Genomic DNA, 10601 nt, shown 5'->3' on the forward strand with positions numbered 1-10601 from the left:
ATGGGAAAGCGTGTCATTTACCTCTTGAACTTGAACATAAAGCATATTGGGCTATTAAAGAGCTCAACTATGACTTCAAACTTGCCGGTGAGAAGAGGTTGTTTGACATTAGCTTGCTTGATGAATGGAGGACCCAAGCTTATGAGAATGCCAATCTATTCAAAGAAAAAGTGAAACGCTGGCATGACAAAAGAATACAAAAATGTGAGTTTAACGTAGGTGATTATGTGTTATTATTCAACTCTCGTTTAAGATTTTTTGCAGGAAAACTTCTCTCTAAACGGGAAGGTCCTTACGTTATCGAGGAGGTCTATCGTTCTGGTGCCATAAACATCAACAACTTCGAAGGCACAAGTCCGAGGGTGGTGAACGGTCAAAGAATTAAACATTACATCTCAGGTAATCCTATCAATGTTGAAACTAATATTATTGAAACCATAACCCCGGAGGAATACATAAGGGACACTTTCCAGAACATTCCAGACTCCGAAAAGGAATAGGTATGTGGTACGGTAAGTAAACCGACCCCAAAACAATTCTAATGGCAATTTTTATCAGTTTTAGAATATTTAAGAATTTTAGGAAGAAAGAAGTGGTCCGAGAGGGACACGAGGCCTCCACGAGGGTGGAGGGCGCGCCCCCCTATCTCGTGGACACCTCGTGTGCCTCCCAGTCTCCGTTTTCTTGCATGTTACGTATTTTGGTCGGTAAAAAATCATTATATAAACTCCTGAAGGTTTTGACCACCGTATCATGCAAATATCCTCTTTTTCGTTTCGAGTTGTTCCTGTTGCAGATCTAGAGTGCCATGACGTCACCCTCCTCCAACAATGAAGACAAGGATGCTTGGCTATTGAAGATAGAGCTGAAAAGAGAAGAACCGGAAGAGATCTACAAGGATGAAGGGATCAAGAAGGCCATGGAGGTTCAAGCTCCGGCGGAGAAAGAAGAAGACATCCCTCAACCTTTACCTAACCTCTTTACTCCAACAGAGATTGAAGCTTTCAAGATGATTGAGCTAGCTCGTATATAGAATAAGTATCTCACGCAGGAGAATATTTTATTGAAGGATCATATCGCCGGACTCAAGGGCATTATCCGCAAGTTGGAGGAGCTTTTACGCTCTATGTGCGATTATCCACCATCATCATCACCACCTCCATCACCTCTGAGGACATAATCATATGGGTATGGGCACTCCCCTTGGCAACTGCCAAGCTTGGGGGAGATGCCCCGGTATCATATCACCATCACACTCCTAACTTTACTATTTTATTTAGTTCGATCCTTTTAGTAGTATCTTGATCTAGTAGATTGAAGTTTTAGTATCAAGTAGTTTTGAGTTTTGCTTTGTGATCTCTTTATGTAATCGAGTCCGTGAGCTATCTATAATAAAGATTAGTGTTGAGTCAAGGGCTTTGCTATCTTGCTATGATCTTGATAAAGTAGAGAATAAAAGAGTTCATATTGATCTTATGGTTAGTGATGACTTCACACATAGAAAGTATGAGGCATAAAAGTTGTTGAGAGTTGATAAACGTAGTTTTGGTCATCGTTGCAATTAATAGGAAGTAATAAGGAAAGAGGGGTTCACATACAAATATATTATCTTGGACATCTTTTATGATTGTGAATCACTCATTAAGTATGACATGCTAAAAGAGTTGACGTTGGACAAGGAAGACAACATAATGGTTTATGTTTTCTCACATCTCAGTTAAAGTATATTGTCATTGACCTTCCAAACATGTTGAGCTTGCCTTTCCCCCTCATGATAGCCAAATTCCTTGCACTAAGTAGAAATACTACTTGTGCTTCCAATATCCTTAAACCCAGTTTTGCCATAAGAGTCCATGTCGGTGTCAAAACCGGCAGATCTTGGGTAGGGGGTCCCGAACCGTGCGTCTAGGCAGATGGTAACAGGAGACAAGGGACACAATGTTTTTACCTAGGTTCGGGCCCTCTCGATGGAGGTAAAACCCTACTCTTGCTTGATTAATATTGATGATATGGGTAGTATAAGAGTAGATCTACCACGAGATCAGAGAGGTTAAACCCTAGAAGCTAGCCTATGGTATGCTTGTTGTTCGTCCTACGGACTAAAACCCTCCGGTTTATATAGACATCGGAGAAGGCTAGGGTTACACAGAGTCGGTTACAATGGGAGGAGATCTACACATCCGTATCGTCAAGCTTGCCTTCCACGCCAAGGAAAGTCCCATCCGGACACGGGGCGAAGTCTTCAATCTTGTATCTTCATAGTCCAGGAGTTCGGCCAAAGGTTATAGTCCGGCCATCCGGACACCCCCTAATCCAGGACTCCCTCAGTAGCCCCTGAACCAGGCTTCAATGATGACGAGTCCAGCGTGCAGATTGTCTTCGGCATTGCAAGGCGGGTTCCTCCTCCGAATACTTCATAGAAGATTTTGAACACAAGGATAGTGTCCGGCTCTGCAAAATAAGTTCCACCTACCACCATAGAGAGAATAATATGTACACAAATCCAATCTGCTGACGTATTTTGTAGCGTGACATCACACCATGTCCAAGCCTTTATTCGAATTGTTTTTACTGTCCCACCTCAGCGCACTTAGCAAGGTGGTTTCCTTGGCACGTCTTGTTGAAGCAGAGAGGGCTAGGGTCACATAGAGTCAGTTACAATGGGAGGAGATCTACACATCCGTATCGCCAAGCTTGCCTTCCATGCCAAGGAAAGTCCCATCCGGACACGGGACGAAGTCTTCAATCTTGTATCTTCATAGTCCAGGAGTCCGGCCAAAGGTTATAGTCCGGCCATCCGGCCATCCCCTAATCCAGGACTCCCTCAGTCCACCATACCTACCTATGGATTGAGTAAGATCCTTCAAGTAAGTTGTCATGTTGCAGGCAATAAAAATTGCTATCTAAATATGTATGACTTATTAGTGCAGAGAAAATAAGCTTTGTACGATCTTGTTGTGGAAGCAATAAAAGCGACAGACTGCATAATAAAGGTCCACATACAAGGGGCAATATATAGTGAAGTTCTTTTGCATTAAGATTTTGTGCATCCAACCCTAAATGCACATGACAACCTCTGCCTCCCTCTGTGAAGGGCCTATCTTTTACTTTATGTTTTTACTTTATGTTTGAGTCAAGGTGATCCTCACCTTTCCCTTTTTCATTTCACCCTTTGGCAAGCTCCTCATTTTTGAAAGATCATGATATATATATATATATATATATATCCAATTGGATGTAAGTTAGCATGGGCTATTATTGTTGACATCACCTAAAGGTGAATACATTGGGAGGCAACACAATAAGCCCCTGTCTTTCTCAGTGTCCGGTTGAAACTCCATAACCACAAGTATTGCATAAGTGTTAGCAATTGTAAAAGACTACATGATAGTTGAGTATGTGAATTTGCTGAAAAGCTCTATTCTTGACTCTTTCTGATGTTATGATAAATTGCAATTGCTTCAATGACTGAGATTTTAGTTTGTTAGTTCCCAATGAAGTTTCTGAACCATATTTGACATTGTGAATTGATCGTTACTAGGGTATAAGAAATCATATGATAAAATCTATATATTTTGCTGTTATAAGAATGATCATGATGCCCTCATGTTCGTATTTTATTTTTCTCGACACCTCTATGTCTAAACATGTGGACATATTTTTCGATTTCGGTTTCCGCTTGAGGACAAGCGAGGTCTAAGCTTGGGGGAGTTGATACGTCCATTTTGCATCATGCTTTTATATCAATATTTAGTGCATTATGGGATGTTATTACACATTATATCTCAATACTTATGGCTATTCTCTCTTATTTTACAAGGTTTACAATGAAGAGGGGGAATGCCGACAGCTGGAATTCTGGCTGGAAAAGGAGCAAACATTGGAAACCTATTCTGCACTGCTCCAAAAATCCTGAAACTCCACGAAACTTATTTTTGGAATTAATAAGAATTATTGAGCGGAAGAAACACCTCAGGGGGCCCACACCCTGGCCAGGAGGGTGGGGGGCACGCCCACCCCTACTGGGTGCGCCCCTGTCTCCTGGGCCCCCTGGTGGCCCTCTGGTGTCCATCTTCTGCTATATGTGGGCTTTTACCCTGGAAAAAATCATGGGCAAGCTTACGGGATGAAACTCCACCGCCACGAGGCGGAACCTTGGCGGAACCAATCTAGAGCTCCGACAGAGCTGTTCTGCCGGGGACACTTCCTTCCCGGAGGGGGAAATCATCACCATCGTCATCACCAACGATCCTCTCATCGAGAGGGGGTCAATCTCCATCAACATCTTCACCAGCACCATCTCCTCTCAAAACCCTAGTTCATCTCTTGTATCCAATCTTGTATCAAAACCACAAATTAGTACCTGTGGGTTGCTAGTAGTGTTGATTACTCCTTGTAGTTGATGCTAATTAGTTTACTTGGTGGAAGATCATATGGTCAGATCCTTAATGCATATTATTACCCCTCTGATTATGAACATGAATATGCTTTGTGAGTAGTTACATTTGTTCCTGAGGACATGGGTGAAGTCTTGCTATTAGTAGTCATGTGAATTTGATATTCGTTCGATACTTTGATGAGATGTATGTTGTATTTCCTCTAGTGGTGTTATGTGAACGTCGACTACATGACACTTCACCATTATTTGGTCCTAGAGGAAGGCATTGGGAAGTAATAAGTAGATGATGGGTTGCTAGAGTGACAGAAGCTTAAACCCTAGTTTATGCGTTGCTTCGTTAGGGGCTGATTTGGATCCATATGTTTAATGATGTGGTTAGGGTTACCTTAATACTTCTTTTGTAGTTGCGGACGCTTGCAGTAGGGGTTAATCATAAGTGGGATGCTTGTCCAAGTAAGGGAAGTACCCAAGCACTGGTCCACCCACATATCAAATTATCAAAGTACCGAACGTGAATCATATGAGCGTGATGAAAACTAGCTTGACGATAATTCCCATGTGTCCTCGGGAGCTCCTTTCTCATTATAGAAACTGCCCAGGCTTATCCTTTGCTACATAAAGGATTGGGCCACCTTGCTGCAGTTTATTTACTTGTTACTCGTTACAATTTATCTTATCACAAAACTATCTATTACCTACAATTTCAGTGCTTGTAGAGAAAACCTTACTGAAAACCGCTTATCATTTCCTTCTGCTCCTCGTTGGGTTCGACACTCTTACTTATCGAAAGGACTACGATAGACCCCTACACTTGTGGGTCATCAGTGTCCGAGGGGGCCACGAGGCAGGGGGCGCGCCTGCCCCCTGGGCGCACCCTGACCCTTGTGGCCCCCCGTAAGGCGGTTGCTGCTCTTCTTTGGCCGCAAGAAAGCTAATTTTCGGAAAAAAAATCAGGGCGAAGGTTTCAATCCAATCGGAGTTACAGATCTCCGGATATATAAGAAACTGTGAAAGGGCAAAATCCCAGAATGCAGAAACAGAGAGGGACAGAGAGACAAATCCAATCTCGGAGGGGCTCTCGCCCCTCCCATGCCATGGAGACCAAGGACCAGAGGGGAAAACCTTCTCCCACCTAGGGATAAGGTCAAGGAAGAAGAAGAAGGAGGGGGTTTTCTCCCCCTAGCTTCCGGTGGCGCCGGAGTGCCACCGGGGGCCATCATCATCACCACAATCTTCACCAACAACTTCATCGCCATCATCACCAACTCTTCCCCCCTCTATGCAGTGGTGTAACCCCTCTTTTACCCGTTGTAATCTCTACTTAAACATGGTGCTCAACGCTATATGTTATTTCCAAATGATGTATGGCTATCCTATGATGTTTGAGTAGATCCGTTTTGTCCTATGGGTTAATTGATGATCATGATTGGTTTGAGTTGCATGTTTTATTACTGGTGCTGTCCTATGGTGCTCTCCGTGTCGCGCAAGTGTGAGGGATCCCCGCTGTAGGGTTTGCAATATGTTCATGATTCGCTTATGGTGGGTGGCGTGAGTGACACAAGTATATACCCGAGTAAGTAGGTTGTTTGCGTATGGGAATAAAGAGGACTTGATACTTTAATGCTATGGTTGGGTTTTACCTTAATGATCGTTAGTAGTTGCGGACGCTTGCTAAAGTTCTAATCATAGGTGCATATGCTCCAAGTAGAGAAAGTATGTTAGCTTATGCCTCTCCCTCAAATAAAATTGCCACAATGATTACCGGTCTAGTTATCGATTGCCTAGGGACAAATAACTTTCTCGTGGCAAAAAGCTCTTTACTAAAACTAATTTAGTTGTTGATGACCCACAAGTATAGGGGATCTATCATAGTCCTTTCGATAAGTAAGAGTGTCGAACCCAACGAGGAGCAGAAGGAAATGATAAGCGGTTTTCAGTAAGGTTTTCACTGCAAGCACTGAAATAGTAGGTGATAGATAGTTTTGTGATAAGATAAATAGTAACGACCAAAAGTAAATAAACTAAATAAAGTGCAGCAAGGTGGCCCAATCCTTTATGTAGCAAAGGATAAGCCTGGACAAATTCTAATAATGAAGAAGGAGCTCCCGAGGACACATTGGGAATTATCGTCAAGCTAGTTTTCATCACGTTCATAAGATTCATGTTCGGTACTTTGATAATTTGATATGTGGGTGGACCGGCTCTTGGGTACTGCCCTAACATGGACAAGCATCCCACTTGTGATTAACCCCTATTGCAAGCATCCGCAACTACAAAAAGGAGTATTAAGGTAAACCTAACCACAACATTAAACATATGGGTCCATATCAACCCCTAACGAAGCAACGCATAAACTAGGGTTTAAGCTTCTGTCACTCTAGCAACCCATCAACTACTTATTACTTCCCAATGCCTTCCTCTAGGCCCAAATAATGGTGAAGTGTCATGTAGTCGACGTTCACATAACACCACTAGAGGAGAGACAACATACATCTCATCAAAATATCGAACGAATACCAAATTCACATGACTACTAATAGCAAGACTTCACCCATGTCCTCAGGAACAAACGTAACTACTCACAAAGCATATTCATGTTCATAATCAGAGGGGTAATAATATGCATAAAGGATCTGAACATATGATCTTCCACCAAGTAAACCAAATAGCATCAACTACAAGGAGTAATCAACACTAATAGCAACCCACAGGTACCAATTTGTGGTTTTGATACAAGATTGGATACAAGAGATGAACTAGGGTTTTGAGATGAGATGGTGCTGGTGAAGATGTTGATGGAGATTGACCCCCTCCCGATGAGATGATCGTTGGTGATGACGTTGGTGACGATTTCCCTCTCCCGGAGGGAAGTGTCCCCGGCAGAACAGCTCCGCCAGAGCCCTAGATTGATTCCGCCAAGGTTCCATCTCGTGGTGGTGGAGTTTCTTCTCGTAAGCTTGCCCACGATTTTTTCCAGGTGAAAACCCTTCATATAGCAGAAGATGGACGTCGGAGGCCCACCAGGGAGCCCAGGAGATAGGGGGCCTGCCCCTGTCTCCTGGATAGGGTGTGGGCCCCCTGGCCTATTTCTTTTGCCCAAATATTCTTATTAAATCTGAAAAATTGTTTCGTGGAGTCTCAGGTCTTTTGAAGTTGTGCAGAATAGGTTTCCAATGTATGCTCCTTTTCCAGCCAGAATTCCAGCTGCCAGCATTCCCCCTCTTCATGGTAAACCTTGTAAAATAAGGGAGAATAGCCATAAGTATTGAGATATAATGTGTAATAACAGCCCATAATGCAATAAATATTGACATAAAAGCATGATGCAAAATGGACGTATCAACTCCCCCAAGCTTAGACCTCGCTTGTCCTCAAGCGGAAGCCGAAATCGAAAAATATGTCCACATGTTTAGAGATAGAGGTGTCGATAAAAATAAAATACGAACATGAGGGCATCATGATCATTCTAATAACAACAACATATATGGATTTCGTCATATGATTTCCTATGTTCAAGTAATAAGCCATTCACAATGTCAAGTATGGTTCAAAAACTTCATTGGGAACTAACAAACTATAATCTCAGTCATTGAAGCAATTGCAATTTATCGTAACATCAAAAAGAGTCAATAATAGAGCTTTTCAGCAAGCTCACATACTCAACTATCTTGTAGTCCCCTATAATTGTTAACACTCACGCGATACTTGTGGTTATAGAGTTTCAGCCAGACACTAAGAAAGATAGGGGCTTATTGTGTTGCCTCCCAACATACTCACCTTTAGGTGATGTCACCAATAATAGCCTATGCCAACTTACATCCAATTGGATATATGCATCATGATCTTTCAAACACGAGGAGCTTGCCAAAGGATAAAATGAAAAAGGGAAAGGTGAAGATCACCTTGACTCAAGCATAAAGTGAAACATAAAGTAAAAGATAGGCCCTTCGCAGAGGGAAGCAGAGGTTGTCATGTGCGTTTAGGGTTGATGCATGAAATCTTAATGCAAAAGAACGTCACTTTATATTGCCCCTTGTATGTGGACCTTTATTATGCAATCCGTCGCTTTTATTACTTCCACAACAAGTTCGTACAAAGCTTATTTTCTCTGCACTAATAAGTCATACATATTTAGAGAGCAATTTTTATTGCTCGCACCGATGACAACTTACTTGAAGGATCTTACTCAATCCATAGGTAGGTATGGTGGACTCTCATGGCAAAACTGGGTTTAAGGGTATTTGGAAGCACAAGTAGTATCTCTACTTGGTGCAAGGAATTTGGCTAGCATGAGGGGGAAAGGCAAGCTCAACATGTTTGGAAGGTCAATGGCAATATAATTAACTGAGATGTCGGAAAACATAAACCATTACGTTGTCTTCCTTGTCCAACGTCAACTATTTTAGCATGTCATACTTAATGAGTGCTTCACAATCGTAGAAGATGTCCAAGATAATATATTTACATGTGAACCCCTCTTTCCTTATCACTTCCTATTAATTGCAACGATGACCAAGGCTACGTTCATCAACTCTCAACAATTTTTTATGCCTCATACTTTCTATGTGTGAAGTTATCACTATCCATAATATCAATATGAACTCTTTTGTTCTTTCTACTTTTTCAAGATCATAGCGACATAGCAAAGCCCTTGACTCAACACTAATCTTTATTATAGATAGCACACGGACTCGATTACAAAAAGAGATCACAAAGCAAAACTCAAAACTACTTGATATTAGAACTTCAACTACTAGTAGATCAAGATACTACTAAAAGGATCAAACTAAATAAAGCGGTAAAGATAGGAGTGTGATGGTGATACGATACCGGGGCACCTCCCCCAAGCTTGGCAGTTGCCAAGGGGAGTACCCATACCAATGTGATTATTTCTTCAGAGGTGATGGAGGTGGTGATGATGACGGTGGATAATCGCACATTGAGCGTAAAAGTTCCTCCAACTTGCGGATAATGCCCTTAAGCCCAGCAATATGATCCTTCAACAGAATATTCTCCTGTGTGAGATACTTGTTCTGTATGCGAGCTAACTCAATCATCTTGAAAGCTTCAATCTCTGTTGGAGTAAAGAGGTTAGGTAAAGGTTGAGGGATATCTTGTTCTTTCACTGCCGGAGCTTGAACCTCCATGGCTTTCTTGATCCCTTCATCCTTGTTGATCTCATCTGGTTCTTCTCTTTTCAGCTCTATCTTCAAAAGCCAAGCATCCTTGTCTTCATTGTTGGAGGAGGGTGGAGTCATGGTGCTCTAAATCTGCGACGAAAATAGCTCAAAATGAAAACAGAGGATATTTGCGTGATACGGTGGTCAAAACCTTCGGGAGTATATATAATGATTTTTTACCGACCAAAATATGTAACATAAAAGAAAACGGAGTCTGGGAGGCACATGAGGTGCCCACGAGACAGGGGGGCACACCCTACAGGGGGGGCGCCCTCCTCTCTCATGGGAGCCTAGTGCCCCTTTCGGACTACTTCTTTGTTCCTAAAATCCTTAAATAATCCAAAACTGATAAAAATTGCCATTAGAGTTGTTTTGGAGTCGGTTTACTTACCGTACCACGTACCTATGCCTTTTCGGAGTCTGGAACATTCTGGAAAGTGTCTCTTATTATTCCTCAGGGGTTATGGTTTCAATAATATTAGTTTCAACATTGATAGGATTACCTGAAATATAATGTTTAATTCTTTGGCCATTTACCACCCTCGGGTTTGTGCCTTCGAAGTTGTTGATTTTTATAGCACTAGAACGATAGACCTCCTCGATAACGTAGGTACCTTCCCATTTTGAGAGAAGTTTTCCTGCAAAAAATCTTAAACGAGAGTTGAACAATAACACATAATCTCCTACGTTAAACTCACGCTTTTGTATCCTCTTATCATGCCAGCGTTTGACTTTTTCTTTGAAAAGCTTAGCATTCTCAGATGCTTGGGTTCTCCATTGATCAAGTGAGCTAATATCAAACAACCTCTTCTCACCGGCAAGTTTGAAGTCATAATTGAGCTCTTTAATATCCCAATATGCTTTATGTTCAAGTTCAAGAGGTAAATGACATGCTTTTCCATAAACCATCTTATATGGAGACATACCCACAGGATTTTTGTATGCAGTTCTATAGGCCCATAATGCATCATCAAGTTTTTTGGACCAATTCTTTCTAGATCTATTCGCAGTCTTTTGCAAAA

This window comes from Triticum aestivum, chromosome 2B, assembly GCF_018294505.1.
Source record: "Triticum aestivum cultivar Chinese Spring chromosome 2B, IWGSC CS RefSeq v2.1, whole genome shotgun sequence".
NCBI classification, from domain to species: domain Eukaryota; kingdom Viridiplantae; phylum Streptophyta; class Magnoliopsida; order Poales; family Poaceae; genus Triticum; species Triticum aestivum.